The following is a 21079-nucleotide window of genomic DNA, read 5'->3' as shown; positions in this document are numbered from 1 at the left end:
TCTGTTAATGTACCTGGGAAAGCAGTGCAGGATGGCTCAAAGCCTTGGGCACCCCGTTCCCTTGTGAGAGACCAGAAAGAAACTCCTGGCTTCAGACCAGCTCAGCTCCAGCTGTTATGGCCATTTGGGGAGTGAATCAGTGGATGGAAGAACTCTCTTTCAACGTATAAAGATCAACTAATTCTAATTTTTCTCATGTGAGCCCACAGTGTCCAGCATCAAGGAAAATGTGGCGATGGCAGATCTCCTTGTGGAGCTCTGCTCTGTTCCTACAGAGCTGGGAGGCCATCTGGGTGCGCCTGTGACAGCCTGCCCAAGTTTCACTCAAGTCTCCCGTCACTGCCACAGTTTATGAAACAGCTGTGCTGTCTGAGGAGTTCAAGGCATGGGGCTTGCACCTTTTCTTTTTTTTTAAGGATTTATTCATTTTATTACAGCCAGATATACACAGAGGAGGAGAGACAGAGAGGAAGATCTTCCGTCTGATGATTCACTCCCCAAGTGAGCCGCAACAGGCCGATGCGCGCCGATCCAAAGCCGGGAACCTGGAACCTCTTCCGGGTCCTCCCACGCGGGTGCAGTGTCCTAATGCATTGGGCCGTCCTCAACTGCTTTCCCAGGCCACAAGCAGGGAGCTGGATGGGAAGTGGAGCTGCTGGGATTAGAACCGGCGCCCATATGGGATCCCGGGGCGTTCAAGGTGAGGACTTTAGCCTCTAGGCCACGCCGCCGGGCCCGGGGCTTGTGTCTTGTACATGTGCTGTGAGGGCAAGTGGATGGAGTCACGGAGCCTGGGCTGGAAGACGGCTGTGGATGGAATCCAGAACTGCTCCCTGCCACCCACCGGGAGGTCATCTTCTTACTGGGAGGAGGAGGAGGCTGTGACTTTCCCTAGTCTCTGGCTCCCTGAGTGACTACTGACTTTTCAGTGACTGCTTGCTTACCTGTCTGCAGAACAGCAAACACAAAAGGCTTGTATATGCATTCAGGTGTCAAACAGGCAATGACACAGTGAAAATATGATTATTTATCGTAAGATCAATGAATCATAGACTCTGAGCAAGAAGGGGCCTTTGCCAGCTAGATGACCAAAGGAGGTAAACTGAGGCAGAGGGCAATTTGCACCTTTTCCCACTGCTTTGCTGGCTCCTCCATTAACTCAGGTAGTGCTCCCCAAGCCTTGGCACAAGGAATCGCTACTGCCCCTCATCTCTCCCACCTACTCAGCCATGAGCAACCCATCTTAGAGATAGTAGGACAGTGAAGGCAAATTGGAAAATGTGCAAAAATATAAGCTGCTAATTCTTTTGAAGATATTATCTTAATTTCAAAATATTAAGCCTCAGCTTGTGGGCAGCATGTGAACTAAAGTAAGCCACCATAAGTTTTAGTAATTCATCCCAAATTGCATCATTTAAAACCTGGCAGACCAGATGAATGCCAAGTAGTTCACGTGACCGAAACTCGGTGATACAACTGTAGATGCATATCACACGCCACTATCAGACACTGTCAGGATTGTCTGAATTGATGTGGGAACTGTAAAATGTGCAGGGTTTGAGGACTGCCTGTCACCCTGCCTGGGCCCCACCGAGCAGGTCCTGTTGTCCTCTGGTCGGATACAGTGTGTCTGACCTCAGAGCTGTGGGTAAGCAATGTGGGAGACACTGCTGGCTGCCTTCCCGTCATCACCCATGGGGTCTCTCTGCCCAGTGCTGAGATCCTAAGGGAGATCAGATGTTGATCAGCCATGTGCTCATGGCAGAAGGGACCCACCCAGGAGCTGAGTCTTGTGGGATCCGAGGCACTCATGGAAATCCCACCTCCCTTCGGGGATTGTTTGAGAGTGACCTCATGATTCAGCGCTACACAACGAGACCTGAGGGAAAGTCCAGTTCCAGGAAAGAGTTCCCCTCTGCTAAAAAGAAAAAGACATCCACAGGGCAGGGAGAAGCAACTAAGCCAACCTTGCAGTTTCTTCCTGAGTTTGGGCATTGTTGTCACTGTTATGTCAAAAGCAGATGTGACAGCAACGTTGTAACTTTGAGGGAAAGCAAATAGACTGTAGAGAACAAATATGGATCTGATGGTAACAATATGGATCTGATGGTAACAATAGAGGTACGAAGAAGGAGAATGCATTGATTGGTGGGGCATATCTAGCCACGCCTCCCAGCAAGTCAAGACCAAAGCTACTGTGACACTGGGCGCCCACACAGCCCCCTGGGTTCTGAGACTGTGACAAAAACAAACAGAGTATCAGGAGAGGGAGTGCTGGGCATACAGAGGGTGTGGAAAAGTGGGGGGCCCAGTGTCTCATGCACATTGAGGGAGCATGTGGCATATTTCTGAGCCCATAGGGCTTTCCTGGAAAACTAGGGCACTCATCAGTTCCCTTATTCCTTCTCATTTATAGCATGCACCCTTCACCTCTTCCTTATTGGACACAAAGGAGCCCAGCACAAGTGGCTGCTTTTTGGAGCATGGGATCCTGGATGGAGGGAGGACCCATTGCTGGGACTGGAAGCAGAATCAATCAAGTACAGGGTGAGGGGTCCAGGCATCATAATCCGGGGCTCATAGACCCAGACGCTGAGGAAGGGCAGGAGGTGGGGAAGGGGTCAGGTGATGGAGGGTTGGAGCCTGGAAGATGATAATCAAACCTCAGACAAATTTGGAAACGAAGCTCCACTGACGCCAGTGGGAGCGGTACAATTCTAGGTGTTAAACTGCAATCTAATTGTTGGTAGGTCAGCATATTTTTTCATTAGTGTAATAGAGTACCTGAGGCAGGCTAGTTTAAAGAAAAAAGGTTTATTTTGGCTCACTGTCCTGCAATTGCATTTGGTGCTGGCCAGTCCCAAGCTGGTGGCCACCACATGGCGGGAGGCAGGGAGCACATGTCACTGTGTATCATGTGGTCTCCTTGGCCACACAGTCACCAGGATTCGTCTGATGATGTCCTCTCATCCATATCACCTTCCAAGGGTCCCAATCCTAACTCCATGGTTGGATGGACTTGATACCCTTAAAGGCTTAATGCCATTAACGTTGGACTTTGTGGCAGAGAGGTAGGGATCAAACCGTATTCAAATCCTGGCCCACAGATTCTTACTGCGCACCTCCTGTGTGAGAGTGTGCATTGTCCACAGGATCAGTATGAGGCAGTGAACTCCGTGTCTATGCAGAGTCGGCACTGTGACCAAAGACCAACGACCAGTGCTGTTCTGAGGGTGAGGGGTACAGGTGTGTCTGGGCCTGCCTGGATGAGGGACATCCGGGAGGGTGGGGAAAGGCAAGGTGCTGTGTCAGGGGTGTAACCTGCCATTTTAAGATGAAGTAAGCGTTGTCTAGGTGGGGAAAGAGGGAGGAGGTGCCTTCTCACAGATAAGAGTGTTTGGGGTGCTTGGTAGGACCTGAGGTACAGTGAGGCCCTGGGGTACAGTGTGGGGGAAGGGCAGGAGAGGAGCTGATGGGTGAGCCCCGGGTGTCTTCCCATTAGGAACTCCTGCAGGCTGTGGTGGCTGTTGGGCAAATGCACCCCATGCCACTGAACTTCCAAGTGATGACCAGTCCCCTGGGAGAAAAGCCCACCCTGGTCACTGTGCGTGGATGACCCCAATGGCTCCTGTCACCTGAGGGAGGGAATGGGAGGAAGCCACTCTGCCGGCTCTGCTGAGCAGGTTTTCTTTGCTGTGAGCTACGCAGCAACCTGTGTCTAGACCCCAACTTTCTCGGGCAAAGGACAGGTGTGACGGACCTGCTAGGGCTTGACCTTCTCTGACTCTTCATGGGCAGAACTTCAAGCCAGCCAGGAGACAGGTAGCTGGGCAGAGGCCCCAGGGCCACCTCGAGAGCTTCCTTGGGGACCATACACATTAGATGGTGCTCAGGATGTGGGAGGGGTCAAGGGGGTCACAGGGTCCCTGGGGAGGAGGTTTGAGTGTGAGACAGACCAACACAGTGCCCTTGGCAAGGCCTGCAGGCTCAGAGACTCAGGAAGACTGAGTTTTCTAGAAGCAGGAGATTGTCTCCTCTCTCCATCTTTGAAGGGCTGTGGCCAAGTGGACAGCAGGTGTGGCTTGGTCATGAGGCCAGCAGACAATGGGGGTGGTCCTGACAGTGGGATTACGGCAACTCTGCCCAGGGAGCCACGATCCAGTTCTGTCTTCCAGGGGAATGATCTAGAGGCTGTGCAGTCTGCGTTACAGCTCGAGGGGGAAGTGGAGCCATGGAAGAGCAAACTCCCAGAAAGGCAGAGTCTAAGCTAAAGCCATTTGTTTATCGCCTCCCTCTCTCTTTTTTTTTTCTTTAGAGTTTTAAAAAATCATATAAAAATGGAAAAAAATAAATAAATGCAGGATTCTAGAAAGCAAGAAAAAACACCCCCTGCCCCTTCTAGCACATCTCCCGGACACATGCTTTCCTGGGATGAGCAGGCTAACAGTGGGAGAACTTTCCAGAGGTTATTCTCTGTGCCCGATTCAGACAGTTTGTCCAATTTAGTTTTTCTTTTCTTTATGAAAATGAGCTCTCTCTCTCCACAGACAATTTTGCCATCTGGGCCACATAATGACAGGCCCCACCAGCCACAGAAGGCCATGTCTGTCCACTTCATGGGCTCTGGGCATCCTTCAGGCTTCACAGCAGAGAGCTGGGCAGGTGGAAGGGCTACACATGTGAGCGGGACCTGTCGGTGAGCTGGCAACATGGCTGCTGCTTTGGCTGTCTCTGCTCCGCCATGTGCCCAGCTCACTGCCGAGGGCTGAGAGGAACCAGGAGGAGGTGGTGGAGCGCACCGGCATAGGGGAGGACATGGCGCTGAGCCAGTATGGGGCTAGAAGTCGGGTATGGCCTTGGGGCATCTCCAGGCACAGGATCACGTCTGTTCTTCCTGGTACAGGTTGATCCTTGTTTCCATTCATCAAACATCGTCCGCAGGAGGCCTCCATGGGCATGAAGAAGAAGAGGCCCTGCTTGGGAGGCATCTGCCCTTTCCCACAGATGTCCCAGCTGAGGGCTAACCCAGATCCCAAGCTTCCCAGGAGAGCCAGCTGCCCGCTGCTCAGAGGGGTTAGAAACAAACCCAGCACCCCGAAATACCCCAGGAAGCTTCCAGAGGAGCAACCCGTGCAGTGCTGTGGACACCTGCTTTTGTTTCACCCTCCCCTCTTCAAGGTAGGGAACGTCTGTCCTTTTAGGATCCGGGAAGAGACTCGGTGGGAGAGGGAATGACATGCCTTGGGTTGCACAGTGGGATGTGGCCAGGCCAGGTCTGGCATCAGAGATTACTGGCTTAACCTTGCTTTGTTTCCACCTGAGACAGGTGAGGGTGGGCGTGAATCTGAAGGGTGGGAAAGAACTTGCAGGAGAGGCTGAGAGGGAGGAAGGGAGGGACAGTTGGAGACACAGAGACAGGGAGGTCCCCAGACTGGGCCGGTAAGCTCAGGGGGTGTCTTCTAAAGTCAGGCCAGAAAGAAAGGTAGAGGCCTTGGGGGTCTGGGGGGTGGGGCTTGCGCCCCTTCCAGAGGTAGGTGTCATGGCAGGAGGCAGAAGACCCAAGATGAAGAGACGCAGCCGGGATGACAGAGCAGGGGAGGAAGCAGAGGGAGAGGATGTGTATGGGGTGGGTGGAGGGTGGGGCGTGGCCTCGTGCGTGTGGGCAGTGGAGTGCGGCTGCAGATACAGCACCCACATCTCCAAGGAGAGCCAGAGGCCGGCTCTGCGGTCCACGGGAGAACAAGAAGCGACACGGACACGGACAAGGTGAGAACCCCCTGCTGTTTGGCTGGGGAGAGACACGAGGGCCAGGGGCTGATGGGAAGCAGATTGGTCCTGGATTGTTGTCACAGTCCCAGCTCCGGCTGCCGTATGCTGTGAGGCCGTGTGTGTGTGCCTTGGTCAGGGCTAAGCTGGTCTTCCTGGGAGTATCAAGTTCTACAGGATATAGTCTTTCCCATGTGCCAGTGGATTTGGGAGTTTGCTAAGTCCTAGGCCCGTGTCTGTGGACCCAGATGGACACAGCCTGACCCACATCACCCCATCTCTGGGAGTCCCCATTTTCTCACCAGTCGGATCAGCCCAGAACTTTCTGCCCCACTCTCCAATCAGAACACATTGCTTCTTAGAAACTTGGCTCCCAGCCTGCCAGCTCTTAGCGGCTTTCCCTCGGGCGCCCACCCCTCACTTGCTCTGCCCTTGGCAGCTTTGGGCATAATCATGGGTTCTCTCTTCTTACTGGCAGCTTCCAGACAGTGTGCCTTTTGGGGCGTGTTTATCTTGTCTCCCCGGAGAGATGGCAAGGCATTTGAATGTAGTGTTGTGTGTGTGTCTCCCATAAAACAGCTAGAAGTGGTTTGACTCATAGAAGGCCCCAACACTCACAGCGTGTTGAATGAGAGGTGATTCCAGTCTGTCCAGGCTTGGGCTTTGTAGCTTTGAGAACAGGACCACCAAGACACACACACCCAGAGGTTGTTGGGGAGCTCAGGGGCTGGAACACATCTCTGGAAGGATCATGGTGACCACCTGGCCCTTGAGAGGCAAACAGAAGTCCCTCATGGGGCACAGGTGCCAGGGGCCCTGAGCTGAGGGGATGTGAGTGATGATCCCTTTTGCTAAAGCTGGGTCTTCAATCCTTGACTTCCCAGCTGACTTTCCCCCTTTTGGAAACAATCTTTTTTCCATGGCACAAATGCTGGACTTGGCTTGCCACTTCCGTCTCTTCTTGGTAGGAGTTTTTCCCTCTTTCTCCGCTCTTTCAAGGCAGATGCACCCACACCACGGCCTCAGTGACCGTGCCCAACTCCCAAGAAGCTGTAGCCCAGAACCTTCTGGAATTTCTGAAGCATGTGTGTCCCTGGCGGTATGACATCTCCGGAGTGTGTTCCTAAGAGCAATACCCCCTCAGTGGGTCTGGATTTCTGCTGTTCTGTCCTCCCCTCAACATTCTTCCGTGTTGGCAATCATTCCTAAGGGTGTAAGCTGCCAGCCATGCCAGTGCATGGACAAGACTCCTATGCATACCTAATTCCCACCCTTCCCCCCAACATCTTCCTGAACAGCTGCTTACCCCCTTCCCTTCTTGTTCTTGGAGGATAGTGGCTTCTCTGCTGGCTCCAGGCTTCCATTTGCTTCTCCCAACTGTCTGTGCCACCTAGATACCAGGCAGCTTTGGAAAACAAGAAGCAGGTCCTACCCCTTTCCTTCCTGCAACCCCTTTACGCGTTCCTGGTTTCCCAGTGGTTGCCAAGGCCTGGGGGGCCTCTGCCAGCCCTTCCTGCTCCAGCTTCGCTGCTGCCTGCCTTGCGTCTCCCCTGACTCTTCCTGGAGTTCCCCAAGACCTTGCTCATCACAGAGCTGGGAATCCAGGCTCAGAGAAGCCCCCCGGGTATATATTTCCCTACTGTCCTTTGACATTCTGTGGTGAAGCTGTTTAATGAACACCTTTCCCCTTGCTTAGCTGCATGTTCTGAGGGATCCCAGACCTTGCCTGGTATGTCAGAGTGGCTCCTATCTCTGGCAGGATACCTCTGGGTTTAGGTCATCAAAGCCATGTGCAGCAGGTACAGGCTGGTCACTGTGTGCTGGGCAAGATTGGAGCACATGAAGTCCAGCATCAGGGACAGAGAGAGCCTGGAGAACAGGGCTCCAGGAGGAGGTCACAGGGAAGCGGTGACCTGGCCTGGGCGACCTGGCCTTGGTGGGCCCGGAGCAGGGAGAGGGGTAGGGGCAGCCGGGAGAAAAACTGTTTTGTTTGCTGTTCTATGAGAAAGGATGAGTGTGAGCGGAAGGAGAGTCCCCGTGGTTCTTTAGACCAGCTGGGCTGTCCTTCTTCTTTAAATCACTACCGTTTATCTGGAATTTAATTCCTTTTCCTGGGACAGTTGCAAGGAGCCTTGAGGCCTTTCTGTCTTAGGGGCAGAAGCTGAGAGGGACCTGGGAGAGGAGAAAACTCACCGTCCCGGCTTTTGCAGCATGGCTGGGGTGGAGCTAGTCTCTGAGCCCCTAAGGGTGATCTCTAGCCACATGTTGTCATTTTAGAAGGCCCTAGGTTGGCTGGGCTCTGAGGTGGGTCTGCCTAGGCCCCAGGGGGCTGGAGCCAGAATGATCTGGGCTCCCTGAGTTCAAGTGGGGCAAGGGAAGGTTCCAGATCAGACAAGCTGGACTATAGCACGAAACCCGGGAGAGATAAAGAGAGGCTCCAGGCTGGGCACCTGGCAGAGGCTCACCTCATGTCTGCTGAAGCGTAGGATGCTAACCCACCTAGGCAGGTGAACACACAGGTAACCACCCACCTGAACGTACTGTGCATATGATGCAAGCAGAAAGCAGCACAACTTCCCTCACATACAAACTTCCATCCCAGTCCGTTCTTGCCCGCAGGGAAACCTCAGGCAGCCCCACTGATGTTCTGATTAATATCTAGCCCCACCGTGGGAGGTCAGAACTACAAGCTCCACCCACAGCAGATGTCTCCCTGCCCACTGCAAGCTTGGGGAGGGCCAGGCTCCGAAGGAAAGGGTGGACTGCTGTCATCTTTCTCTCCACCTCCCCTGCCCCTTGCTGGGAGATGAAGGCTGCTCCTGGGTAGAGGGCCAGGGAAACGGCATTCCTGATGTTATGCTGCTGTAGCCAGCATGAGTGCCCTCAGGGTGGCAGATCACAGAACAAGGTTCTGCCCTGGCTCCTCTTCCAGCATTCGTCTTGGCCTGTGTACTTTCTGCCATTCCCATAACCTGCCCTCACACCCTTGCTTGATCTGCCAACCCCTGGCAGGTGAAGTTCTCCCCAAGGCAGGTCTCTTTACCCAGCTACTCTCTTGCATACAACTCCTTTGCAAGGGATGGGTAAACACGAATTCCTGTGCTCCTTAAACTCCAGCCAAAGTCTTCCAAGATCTCTTCCAATCCACTGAGCCCTTCCCTTTGGTGAGACCCTGGCAGGCCATGCTGCAGTCTCCGCAGAAATGGAAGGAGATGGGGGAAAGGGTGGCAGGCCCTGGCTGACGTCACAGGCTCCCGCTGGACTTCGCGCAGCACAGTGCCCAGCACCACGGCACAGGAGCTAGTAGTGCTTGGCCTTTGGGAGGACGGCTCTACCCAGATGCCAAGACAGAACCGAAAGTATCGTCACCCTCCTATTTCAGGAACATCACAGGAGGCAGGGCGTGTGAAGCAGGTGCAGGATAGAAAGGCAAGTACAGGGACAGCACTCATTGGGAACGTGAGAGAGCCAGGTAGCAGTTGAGAAGGCCAGAGATGCTGGTAGGAGCCACGGGAAAGACACCTGGGGCCTGCAAAGGAGTGAGGGGGTCTCACTTCACCTTGTTAAGTCCTTCCGCAATGCTGGAGGGAAGGCACCAGCCCCATTTTAGAGAGGAGAAAACCCAAGCTCCCCAAGGCAAATGGCTCACACACCTCGACAGCAGAATTCATTGTCAGCCAGGGCAGCCAGCACGTCATCCTTTCTGTTCTCTTTCCTCCTTTTTTTAAAAAAAAGTCTAGTAATACAAGTAATATGGCAGTACTTTCTCTCAATTAAAAAAAAAAAAACTTAATTATAAGGCTGAACCCTGCCCCGTTTGGTCCCTGAGCCCCAGGTAGGGCAATTTGCTAGCCATTGGCGTGACATCTTAGTATCCTTATAAGCATTCGCCTCTATGTTTATTACACATGCCTACACTCCCCTGTGGATACAGCAGTCACCCAGCTTCTGTGGCTTTGTTCTTCGGTCTCTTAGTTACCCACACTCAACAGTGACCTGACAACCTTGGAGAAGAAACTCCCAAGTTTGCAGTTGTTCAGCAATCTGAGTAGTGTGATGAACTCTCGCTCTGCCCAGTCCAGGAAGGGAGACGTCCCCCTGTGCTTCAGTCCTGGCGTGCTAGTCACTTCATGGCTCGTTGGTCCCCAGTGGCTTCTTTATCAGATGGGTCATCATGGTGTTGCTATACCTGTGTGGCCTTGTTTTACTCAACAACATCCCTGAAGTGTAAGAGTGAGAATTCTACCAATTTGGAGATGCCCATGAGAAGCCAATAAATGCTTGTTGGTTTTTTCTTAGATTTATTTTTTTTTTCTATACTCATATTGATTTATTTTTTTTGTGGATTAAATTGATTTTTTTAAATATTCATTTATTCATTAATTACATTGTATTACATGACACAATTTCATAGGTACTGGGATTCCCCCCCCTCACCCCAAACCCTTCCCCCATGGTGAATTCCTTCACCTTGATGCATAACTACGGCTCAAGTTCCGTTGAGATTCCCTAATTAAAAGCTCACACCATACAGAGTCCAGCATCCCACTTGTCCAGTTCAAGTTCAAAAGCCTCTTAGGGAGGCCCTCTCAGGTTTGAAGGCAGAGCCAGCAGAGCGTCACCTCCATCAATTAGAAGCTCCAACATATCATCAGCAACAGTCCAGGTATGATGAGGCTGGTGCAGAGTCCACTCATTGACATAGTCCATCTTAGAGTTTCCCATTGTCCAGTTTTCCGCTGGAAGCATATAGCTGAGGTGGTTGATTGATCTACTCCATTTTCCATGTTTTCTTGGTTAATGCTTTGATTCCTCTATTTTATTCAGGGGAATCCCCTAAGAAACTTTGAGGCAATTCCCAGTCCAGGCTCCTACATGTACTACTAGTAAGCACAGTGCCTGCCACCGTCCATCACTCCGATCAGCTGGTGGTTTTAACCCCTTGGTTGGTTCTATTCTGAGCCCCGACCTCCATTGGAACCAATGAGTATTGCAGCTCTCCCGGCTCTGCCCATCACACTCTCGTCCCTCACCTAAACCAGTGGGAGGTGTGCTGGTGTGCCGATTGCCAATATCAGTTCACTCAAAAGGCAAAATTCCGGGCTTGTCTAGCAGGATACCCCATTACCTGATAGGATGAGGGATCAGCAGATGGGTCACAGAAGGCAGGACTATGACATTGACTGGCATTCGAGAACCATACTCGGGGCCAGAATGTGTGAGGCATGCGTAGACCAATCCCCTGGAAACTCTGACCCCATTGGACGGTTTAGATGGGCCGGTGGAGTCTATGCAGGAGGCATGACAGTCTATGGGTCGCGCTGGGCTGACCCAGAGCAACCTCTGGCATACTTAACACTGGCTGGCAACAGGCCTGGTTGGGGAGCGTGGGGGAGGCCTTGGCTGCGTGGAGCCTACCACTAAGGGGCACAGGAACTGGAAGTGGGCTGAGTTCTGGTCGGGTCACAGTTGTAATCCCTTGGCACAAATATAGATTTATTTTTATTTTAATTGGAAAGTCAGATATACAGAGAAGAGGAGAGACACAGAAATATCTCCCATCCAAAGATTCATTCCCCAAGTGACTGCAATGGCTGGTGCTGCGCCGATCTGAAGCCAGGAGCCAGAAACTTCCTCCAGGTCTCCCACGTGGGTGTAGGGTCCCAAGACTTTAGGACGTCCTTGACTGCTTTCCCAGGCCACAAGCAGGGAGCTGGATGGGAAGCGGGGCTGCCAGGACACAAACCAGCACCCATATGGGATCCTGGAAGTTGCAAGGCGAGGACTCTAGCCTATAGGCTACTGCACTGGGCCCAAAATGCTTCTTTTAAGTGAATAGATAAAAGTTCTTGACTTTCAAAGAAAAGAAAAAATTTATTTGCTGAGCTTCCTGAGACACACTTTCTGTGAAAATGAGGAAGGGAAATAAATGTATGTTTGTTTTGCTATCACCTCTTAACCTATTAATGCAGTAGCTCTGCTTTAGTATTGGTTATTCTTGTTCATTTCTTGCTGTACCTAGTTTATAAAGGATGCTTTATTATGAGTACATATGTTTAGGGACAAGCCTAACATTTGTAGGCTTTGGTGCTTTCCATAGTTAGTTTTAGGCATCCACTGGAGGTCTTGCAACATCCCCCCTCCTTGGCTAAGAGAGGACTACATGCAGAAGCAGTTTCCTACAAGAAAAAATATGTAGTATTTTATCGGCTTAAAAAAAAAAAAAAAAAGAGGCCTGGTGCAGTGGCCTAGAGGCTAAAGTCCTCACCTTGAACTCGCCGGGATCCCATATGGGCTCCGGACCGAAGATATTTCTCTCTGTCTCTCCTCCTCTCTGTATATATCTGACACTGCAATAAAAATAAATAAATCTTTAAAAAAATCTCGCTACACATACCTTCCTTCCTTCAACATTATACTGAAAAGCATTGCTACTAGATATAAATCCACTGCATTCCTTTTTATTACTATATAGTTTTCCACATACTTACTTAGTCATTCCTCATGGGTGAACAATTAAACGATTTCCAAAATTTTGAACAATAAACACATTTTTAAGAAGAACTGGAATGTGGTAGGATTCTATGCTGGCAAGTGTTGGTGTAGAAGTGGGGCTCAGCTGAGACTAAGCTGGGAGGGAGAAGGGGCCAAGGTCAGGAGGCGGAGCAGGTGGGAGGGAGAAGGGGCCAAGGTCAGGAGGCGGAGCAGGTGGGAGGGAGAAGGGGCCGAGGTCAGGAGGCGGGGGAGCTGGGAGGGAGACAGGGTCAAGGTGGGGGGAGGGCAGCTTGGAGGGAGACAGGGTCAAGGTCAGGAGACAGGGCAGCTGGGAGTGAGACAGGGTCAAGGTCAGGAGGCGTGGCAGCTTCCACAAGGGCAGGCAGGAGGAGTCCTGGTCGAGGAGGTCTGTGTGGATGTTGGATCACTCTTGCCTGTTTTCTTTGAAGTAGAAGTAGTTGTGATGTCAGCAGTTCTCAACCAAGGTGCTCATCTGAGTCAGTGTGGGGGCTCTGAATAAACAAAAAATCACCATGTCCACCATAATCAGTATCTGGGCCCCACCCCTCGAGATTCTGATTCCGTGGGTCTGGGGTGGGGCCTCTTCCACCAGTAACTTTTGAAAGCATCCCAGGCAATGTTAGTGTGGCCTGTTGTAGGCTAGGAGTTTTCACTCTGTGCATACAACCCCGCTGTGGACGTTCTTACATTGCACTTTCTGATTAACGAGACCCTGAAGTTCTACTCTCAGGATGTTCTGAGAACCCACATTTCTAACAAGCTGCCAGTATTACTTCCCCCAGCACATATTTTGGGTAGAAGACTAGATCCTGTAAGCTCTCTTTAACTTCCTTGTGGGCATCCTGTTTCCATGCTGGCTGCAACCAACTAGTGCTAGGCAGGGAGTTTTATAGGTAGAGTCTGTCCGAAGACTCAGGTGCAAGAAGGATGATTCTCTATGGCAGTGTGGGGTAGCTGGGGAGGCACAGGACTTTGGCCCTGGTCATGGTGCCTCAAGAGCAGAAGAAGTCAGTGGTAGTAGACTGGCAGGGCTGGTGAGGGCCAGCCTCTAAAGAAGTGGTACATTTGACTCACCATGGTATAAGCAGTAGGTGACCTGGGCACTAAGAGAAGTTGGCAGATTTTACTTAGGCCAGTTGAGCTGAGCAGCAGCGAATGCCAAGTGGACAACTGTTACTTGGGAACAGACCCTTCTCTGGGCAGACTCATCAGCTAGGAGGAAGGGAGTTTCCTCAAGGAAACCAGGTGGCACAAACTTAGTCTTATTTCTGGGGTCCTTTCTGTTGACAGTATCTATAGGCACCTTTACCAATGGGGTGTGGATTAGAATTAGCATCAGCATGTGATATTATGCAAAGCCAGACATTTGTTTTGAATTTCACATCAGAATCAACATAGCAACATCCTGGCCAAGTGTTCCTTTAGATGTGGCGGCTCGGGCAGCAGGCTCTCTCCCACTCTGTTTCTTGCTTGCAAACCAGATCTCCATTTTCCAAATGCAATGGGAGGGCATCTGTTGGATCACTGTTGAAAATGAGTCCTGCATCGTACTGGAAGGTAATGTTTGTCCCTAAAATGTCCTATTGATTCATCTTTTCTCTGTCTACAGAAGCTCCAGTTAGGTCTCAGAAATTCATATTAACTTTTGACTAGGTTTTGGTTGATCTTGGACTGCTTTGTTCTACATTATCTGTTAATATGTTACCATCCGGTGTTCCTGCCAGTGTGTGGTTTAGCAGGGAAAAATCTGGCTAGCCCAAATGATGGGCTCTTGGGAGATTCTGAATTTCAGAGGTAGACGTTTTGTGGGGGTCATGTTTGATGAAGTATAATTCTTGCACCAGGATTTAAACTCCATGGTGGAAGGTTTGTATCATTCTCAAAGACGATGGGGTTTTACAATATTGTGACACTGGCACGATACAGGAAATATGGTCCTGTCATCATGATTTTAAGTGTACAGTTCATTGGGGTTACATACATTCTCGGTGTCGTATTGTCCTCAACCACCTCCACAATTGTTGTCATCTTGTAAAACTGACATTGTAGTTGCTAAACAACAACTCACATTCCTTCCACCCTCCAGCAGCCCTCAGCAACAAAATTCTACTTTCTCTGTCTGATTTCGACTACTCTAGGTGCCTCAGGTAAATGGAATTACACAATATTTGCCGTTTTATGACTGACTCACTTCACTTACTGTAATCTCTTAAGTTTCCTTCATATTGTGGCCTATGTCAGAATTAGCTTCCCTTTCAAGACTGAATAATATTCCTTTGTACTCTCATACCATATTTTCTTATCCATTCATCCATCAAACGTCACTTAAGATTCCTCTACCTTTCAGATATTGTGAGCAATGCTGCCGTGGCCTTAGGGATGCAAATTTCTCTTTGAGACCCGGGTTTTGATGCTTTGGGGTATGCATTCAAAAGTAGAATTGCTTGCTCACATGATAATTCTGTTTTTAACTTTTTGTGAAATCACCATGATGGTTTTATTTTTCTTTTTAAAAACAGTTTATTTTTGTGGGAAAGACAGATTTACAAAGAGAAGGAGAGGCAGAGAGAAGGATCTTCCCTCTGCTGGCCTCAAATGGTCACGATGGCCAGAGCTAAGCCAATCTGAAGCCAGGAGCCAGGAGCCTCTTCTGGGTCTCCCATTCAGGTGCAGGGTCCTGAGGTTTTGGGCTATCCTCGACTGCTTTCCCAGGCCACAAGCAGTGAGCTGGATGGGAAGTGGAGAAGCCAGGACACAAACTGGTGCCTATATGGGATCCTGTGACTTGCAAGGCGAGGATTTAGCCAGTTGAGCCACTGCACTGGGCCCCCCAATGATGTTTTCTGATACCTGTATAATTTTACATTCCTACCAAGCCAGAACAAGGGTTCCAATTTCTTCATATTTTCTCCCACATTTGTCATTCTCTGTTTGTGATAGCAGCCATTCTGACATGAGATTGTCTTATTACAACTTGATTTTTAGTTCCCTAATAATTCATGATGTTGAGTTTCTTTGTACATGCCCTATTGGCATTTGCATATTTTCTTTGGAAGAATGTTCACGTCTTTGCCCATCTTTGAATTGCGTTGTTTATTTTTGTTTCTTGTTCTTGAGGTTTAGAAATCAATCCATTATCAGATACATGATTTGCAAATGTTTTTATTCTATTGATTGTGTTTTTTGATACAGAAACTTTTTAAATGTTCATGAACTCTGTGTATTATTCCATTTTGTGCTGTTAGAACAAATATTCAAAAGAAAATATTTAGAAAGGAAGATTTATTTTGGCTTACAGTTTTGGAGGTTCACAGTTTAAGATTAGACAGTGCCATTATTTTGATGTCTGAAGAGGAAGGTGAATGGTGAAATGCTTGCAAAGGGAGAATCAGGTGTTGGACCAGGAAAAGAAGAGGCAAGGGGTATCCTGGCTTATCTGTATTTATGTGGTCTCTTCTTCTAAAGCCGTGATTGTGGGGGCTCTACCCAACCACTGTTACTTCCCCAAGTGCCCACCTGTGGATGTCATATTTGGGAAAGTTTCAACTCCTAATTCATCAACCTACGACTTAGGAGTTTATCACGCCAAGCAGTAGCAATCGGTGTGTCTTTGTCTTGTTGTTTTTGCTCGTACTTTTGGTGTCATGACCAAGGAACAACAGTCAAATGCAATATCATCAAACTTTTACCTTGCTCTTTCTTCTAAAACTTTTAGAATTTTCAGTCTTACATTTGGGCTTTTGATTTATTTCATGTCCCTTTTTGTTAATGGTAATTAGGGAAGGGTCCATCATAACTCTTATTGGTGCAGGTTCCCAGCATCAGTTGATCTTCCTTCACCATGTAGAATTGGCTTGACACCTTTACGTACGTGAGGGTTTGTTTCTGAATTCTCTACTCCACTGGACTATATGTCTATTTGTATATCAGGAAGTAATTTTAGATTTAGATTTACATTTAGAATTGATAGTGTACCCATCTCAAACATGTTGCTCATTGGGCCTCAGGAATTTAATTTTGTCCTTAGAGTCGGTCTAGGAACTTAAATGTTCCTTCAAAGCATCCATTGAAGGCCTAATCATCCTTGTTGAAGAGTATAGGGGACCGGTGAGTTATAGTGGGAATGGGAATACCTTCCCATCCCATCTGTGTGGCCCATACAAATAGCCAATGTCCAGGACCCAGGCCTGCATCCTATGTTATAGTCCATCTAATGACAAGATCACACTTTAGGACACAGGACAAAAGGGATAGGACATAGGACAGATGTCATTCAATTGCCAAAGACATACAGATACCATGATTTGAAACAGAAATGTCCAGGTTGAACGAGTATATAAAATAGTCAGAGACTTGAGGCAAAGAGAGTGGGGGTTGAGGCCACAAACAGATATTTATGCTGACCTTGGCAGATTTTCTATGAGCAGAGAGCTTCAAAGGCCCCGATGTTCTGCACGCCTGGTCAGTAGCAGAGTCCCAGTGGCAAGCAGGTCAGGCCAGATTGGATCAAAAATAAAACTAAACCTAGGACAGAATTAGTGGAAAGGTTATAAATCCATAGCTCATAGGGAACCACCTGCCTGTCTTGCTTCAGCAGGGATTAAAAATTGTCTGAGTTTGGCCTACATTCAGAACTCTACTAACAACAGCTGTTGGTGTGGATGTGGGAAGAAAGGGACCCTCCTTCATTGTTGGTGGGAGTGCAAGCTACTGCAGTCACTATGGAAGTCAGTATGGAGAGTGCTAAGAGAATTAAAAATTGATCTGCCATATGACCCAGCTATCCCACTTCTGGGAATACATCCAAAGGAAATGAAATCTGCATATGAGACAGGGATCTGCAATCCTATGTTTATAGCAACACTATCTACAACAGCAAAGACATGGAATCAACCCAGATGCTTGCCAAAAGAGGAGTGGATAAAGAAACTGTGGTACTTCTACTCCATGGAATACCACTCAGCCTTTAAAAAGAATGAAATTCTACCATTTGTAACCAATTGGTCCCAACTAGACACGATGATGCTCAGTGAAGTAAGTCAATCTCAAAAGGACAGATATCACATGTTCTCTCTGATATATGGCAACCTTCATGCAAAATACAAGTCCAATAACCCTTTCAATACTAATTTTTACTATATCTCATGGGTTTTGATATTTTTGTTTTTATTTTATTTCAATTAAGTTTTTGCTTTTCTTATTGATTTTGTCACTGACTCATAGGTCACATGGCAGCATCATTTGCTTCAAGGTTTTTTATTTTCTGTTTCATTTCTTCAGTGACACATTGGTTATTCATGCTGTAAATTTAACTTGATGTTGTAAATTTTCTATTTTTCTTCCTATTGTTGATTTTGCTTTATGGCTTTTCATGTAAGGGGATGTATAGTAACTGTGTAGTACAGACTATCATATCCAGATATGAAGATACAACACAGTATGCATCTCTACTTCCAAATAAAAAATGAACTCCCAATGAAATTATTACATATATCTTGACAATAGGATGCTGGACTCTCGGCCATTGTCCATGCCTGCAATGTCAGGATACACTTAAATAGCAGAATGATGGACTTAGGACTGTTTGTGAAGGACTATACTATTATAATGATATGGGGGAAATTAGTGGGGGCAGGGAAGTAAGGGGGTAAGGAAGGAAGAAAGGGACATCCCAGAACCTATGAACTGTATCATAAAATAATAAAATAAATAAATTTTAAAAACTGTTGAAAAGGGCAGAGGGGGAAAAAAGAAAATGTGAGGACAGTCTCTGACTGGTAAGCTTGTGTTAGGGTAGGGATGTTGGAAGTGGACGAGACTTGTGCATTGTCCTGATCGGTTTACCATTCATATTCCACATGGCTAGAACATTCTTCTGGTTTTTCATGTATGTATGTATGTATGTATGCATTTTGTTTTCCTTGTTTTTAAAAAGACTGTTTTGGGCTTGGTGCAATGGCTCAGTGGCTAAATCCTCACCTTGTGGGCACCAGAATCCCATATGGGCACCGGTTCATGTCCTGGATGCTTTGCTTTCCACCAAGCACCCTGTTTGTGGCCTGGGAAAGCAGTCGAGCACGGCCTAAAACCTTCCTACTCTGTGCTCACATGGGAGACCCAGAGGAGGCTTCTGGTTCCTGGCTTTGGATCAGCTCAGATCTGGTCATTGTGGGCATTTAGGGAGTATACCAGTGGATGGAAGATATTTCTGTTAAAAAAAAAAAGAAAACAAAACCCTAGAAGTACTATTTTAAGAGTTGTTTTAAAAGAGAAAATACTTTTATTGTCTTTAAGAATTTATTTATTTGGGGCCTGGTGCAGTAGCTTAGTGGCTAAAGTCCTCACCTTGAATGCTCCGGGATCCCATATGGGCACCGGTTCTAATTCTGGCCACCCAGCTTCCAATCCAGCTCCCTGCTTGTGGCTTGGGAAAGCAGTGGAGGCAGCCTGTGTGGGGGATCCGGAAGAGCTTCTGGGCTCCTGGTTTTGGATTGGTGCAGCTCCGGCCACTGAGGCCAGTTGGGGAGTGAATCATCGGACAGAAGATCTTTCTGTCTATCCTCCTCTCTGTATATCTGACTTTCCAACAAAAATAAAATAAATCTTTTTAAAAAAGGAATCTATTTGGAAGGCAGGGTTGCAAAGAGGAAGAGTAAGCAAGAGAAAGAGCAGTTTCTTCTGGTTCACTCCGCAAATGGCCAAAATGGCTGGTTTAGTCCAGGTTGAAGTTGGACTTAATGTGGGTCTCCCACATGGCTTCAGGGGCCCACAAACTTGGGCCATCTTCCGCTGCTGCCCCAGGTGCATTAGGAAGAGGCTGCATCAGAAGTGAAGCCGCCCCCTGCTAATGCACCTGCTAATGCTGACGGAACCGGTGTTTGTATGGGACTGCAGGGAGAGTTGGCAAGGATGGTTCCTGGCTCTGGATACACCTGTCGCTGCCACTTCCAATGGGGCCACAGGTGTGTGAGGGAAGGCCATCACTCACCTCGTGACTCCTTGGATCCAGGGTGCCTGTGAAACATGAAAGTGGGGGAAGCTGAGTCAGCGAGTGAGTTTATGGAGTTTGAAGCTCAGAGGAGAGGCCAAATGGAAGCAGACATGTTGGGTTGGTGGAGGGGACTGATGAAAGGGCGTATGAGAGACAGAGAGAAAGAGGGGTGGCTGGGCCAGAGTCTTGGAAAACTGCAGCAGCAGGGGAAGAGTTAGTGGAGGAAGCTGAGATGGAATGGCCAGAAAGAGAAGATGGGGTCCTAGGACAGAGGGAGAGACCAGCTGAGAGGAGGGCTAAGGACCTCACTGCCCTTGGTACTGAGCCTAGTATTGATCTTAGAGCGATTCTGGTGGAGTGCTGGAAGCAGAAGCCACGTTGACGGCAGGTGATGGGAGGAGGCCAGTTGGTTGGGTGGCGAACCTGCAGGACAATTGATATAGAAATCCAGGTGGGAGGGGGGATGCCCCAGAGGCAAAAGCCTGGATCTCAACTGGACGTGGCCCGTGTGTGGCACTGTCTCAGAGGCAAGGCAGGCAGTGAGCGAGAGGCTGGCGCCTGTGCCTGCAGAAAGCAAGCTGAGATGTCAGCTGCTGCTGTGTGTTTCTGGCCCCATCTTCTCTTCAGCAGGTCCCCGGGATGCTGACAAAGGGATCAAGCCATGGCCTCGTGAGTGAGGGCTGGGTGAGGAGTGGAAAAGCCAGAGTGATGAAGCCGCAGCGGTCCCTGCCATGTGGATGGCAAATCTCTGGGTTCTAAGGCAGTTGGTGGTTCAGGAATGTAGTGGGAACACAGGCTCAGATGAGAATGAGCAACTATACAGTTCTCTAGGGCTAACCTTGCAGCTGCAAAGAAGAAAGGGATGGGATCCAGTAGCAGGGCCTGCAGGCCAAGGGAGCTTGGCTGTGCCCCCACTTCCCTGCACCATGGAGCCCATTGAGACGTTCTTCCCAGGGAGTGTGGCAAGCAGTTCAGTGCTGTTCCTATTCTGAGATTTTCCAAAGGTTGGAGCTCCGTGCAGATCTGTCTGCCTGGCCTCCAGGGTGGGGCAGCTCTGCCATCATACCCTGGGGATAGAAGGCCAACCTGACCTCCACCTTCTCCCTACTCACTGTCACACCTCAGCCCTCCCACCTGCTGCACCATCAAAGGTCAACAGTGGGCTTTGCAAGGAAGCTGGCAGCGCAAACAAATTTGCACATCATCACCAAGGTTAGTAACACCCACATTGCCAGTGGGGTGGCTGGTGGCGTTGGCCCTGGTGCCATGCTGGTGACATCACACCATAGAAATCCCCTACCTCATAGCCAAAGGCCCAGAGGCTGCACTCGGGAGCGGCCATGCACTGTGGGCAGAAAGGACATTCCTACAGGTAAGCTGCCCCCAGAGAGGGGGCAGGGCTAGAGAGCTGCTCCCCCTCCTCCTGGCCACACTCAGGTGCTTTCTTGGACAGATGCCCTTGTCATCAGGATGGGGTGCTTGGGGCTGTGGCAGCCAGTGAGCAGGACATCCTGGTGTGTTCTGAATGTGTGAGCTCCCCAGTTAGGGGCTGGGGCCCCTGGTTATGCCCATTGGGTTGGAAAGACAGCTCCTGGCTCCCCCTGACAGAGAGTTGAGTAGAGGCAGGATGAGTTGCCAAGCCATAGCACCTGCTGGGTCATTTCACATCCCTCCTCTCCTGGAGCTCTCCTTAGGCCTTGGGCGAGCCACAGATCAGGGAATTTCAGCTCTGAAATGTCCAGGGAGGAGTTTCTATATGCAGGGCCCATCTCCAAGGATGGACGTGGGGTGGGTGCTAGGTATACA

The sequence above is a fragment of the Ochotona princeps genome, chromosome 8 (assembly GCF_030435755.1).
Source record: "Ochotona princeps isolate mOchPri1 chromosome 8, mOchPri1.hap1, whole genome shotgun sequence".
NCBI lineage: Eukaryota > Metazoa > Chordata > Mammalia > Lagomorpha > Ochotonidae > Ochotona > Ochotona princeps.
The sequence above is the reverse complement of the archived record's forward strand: the minus strand, read 5'-3'. Positions refer to the sequence as shown.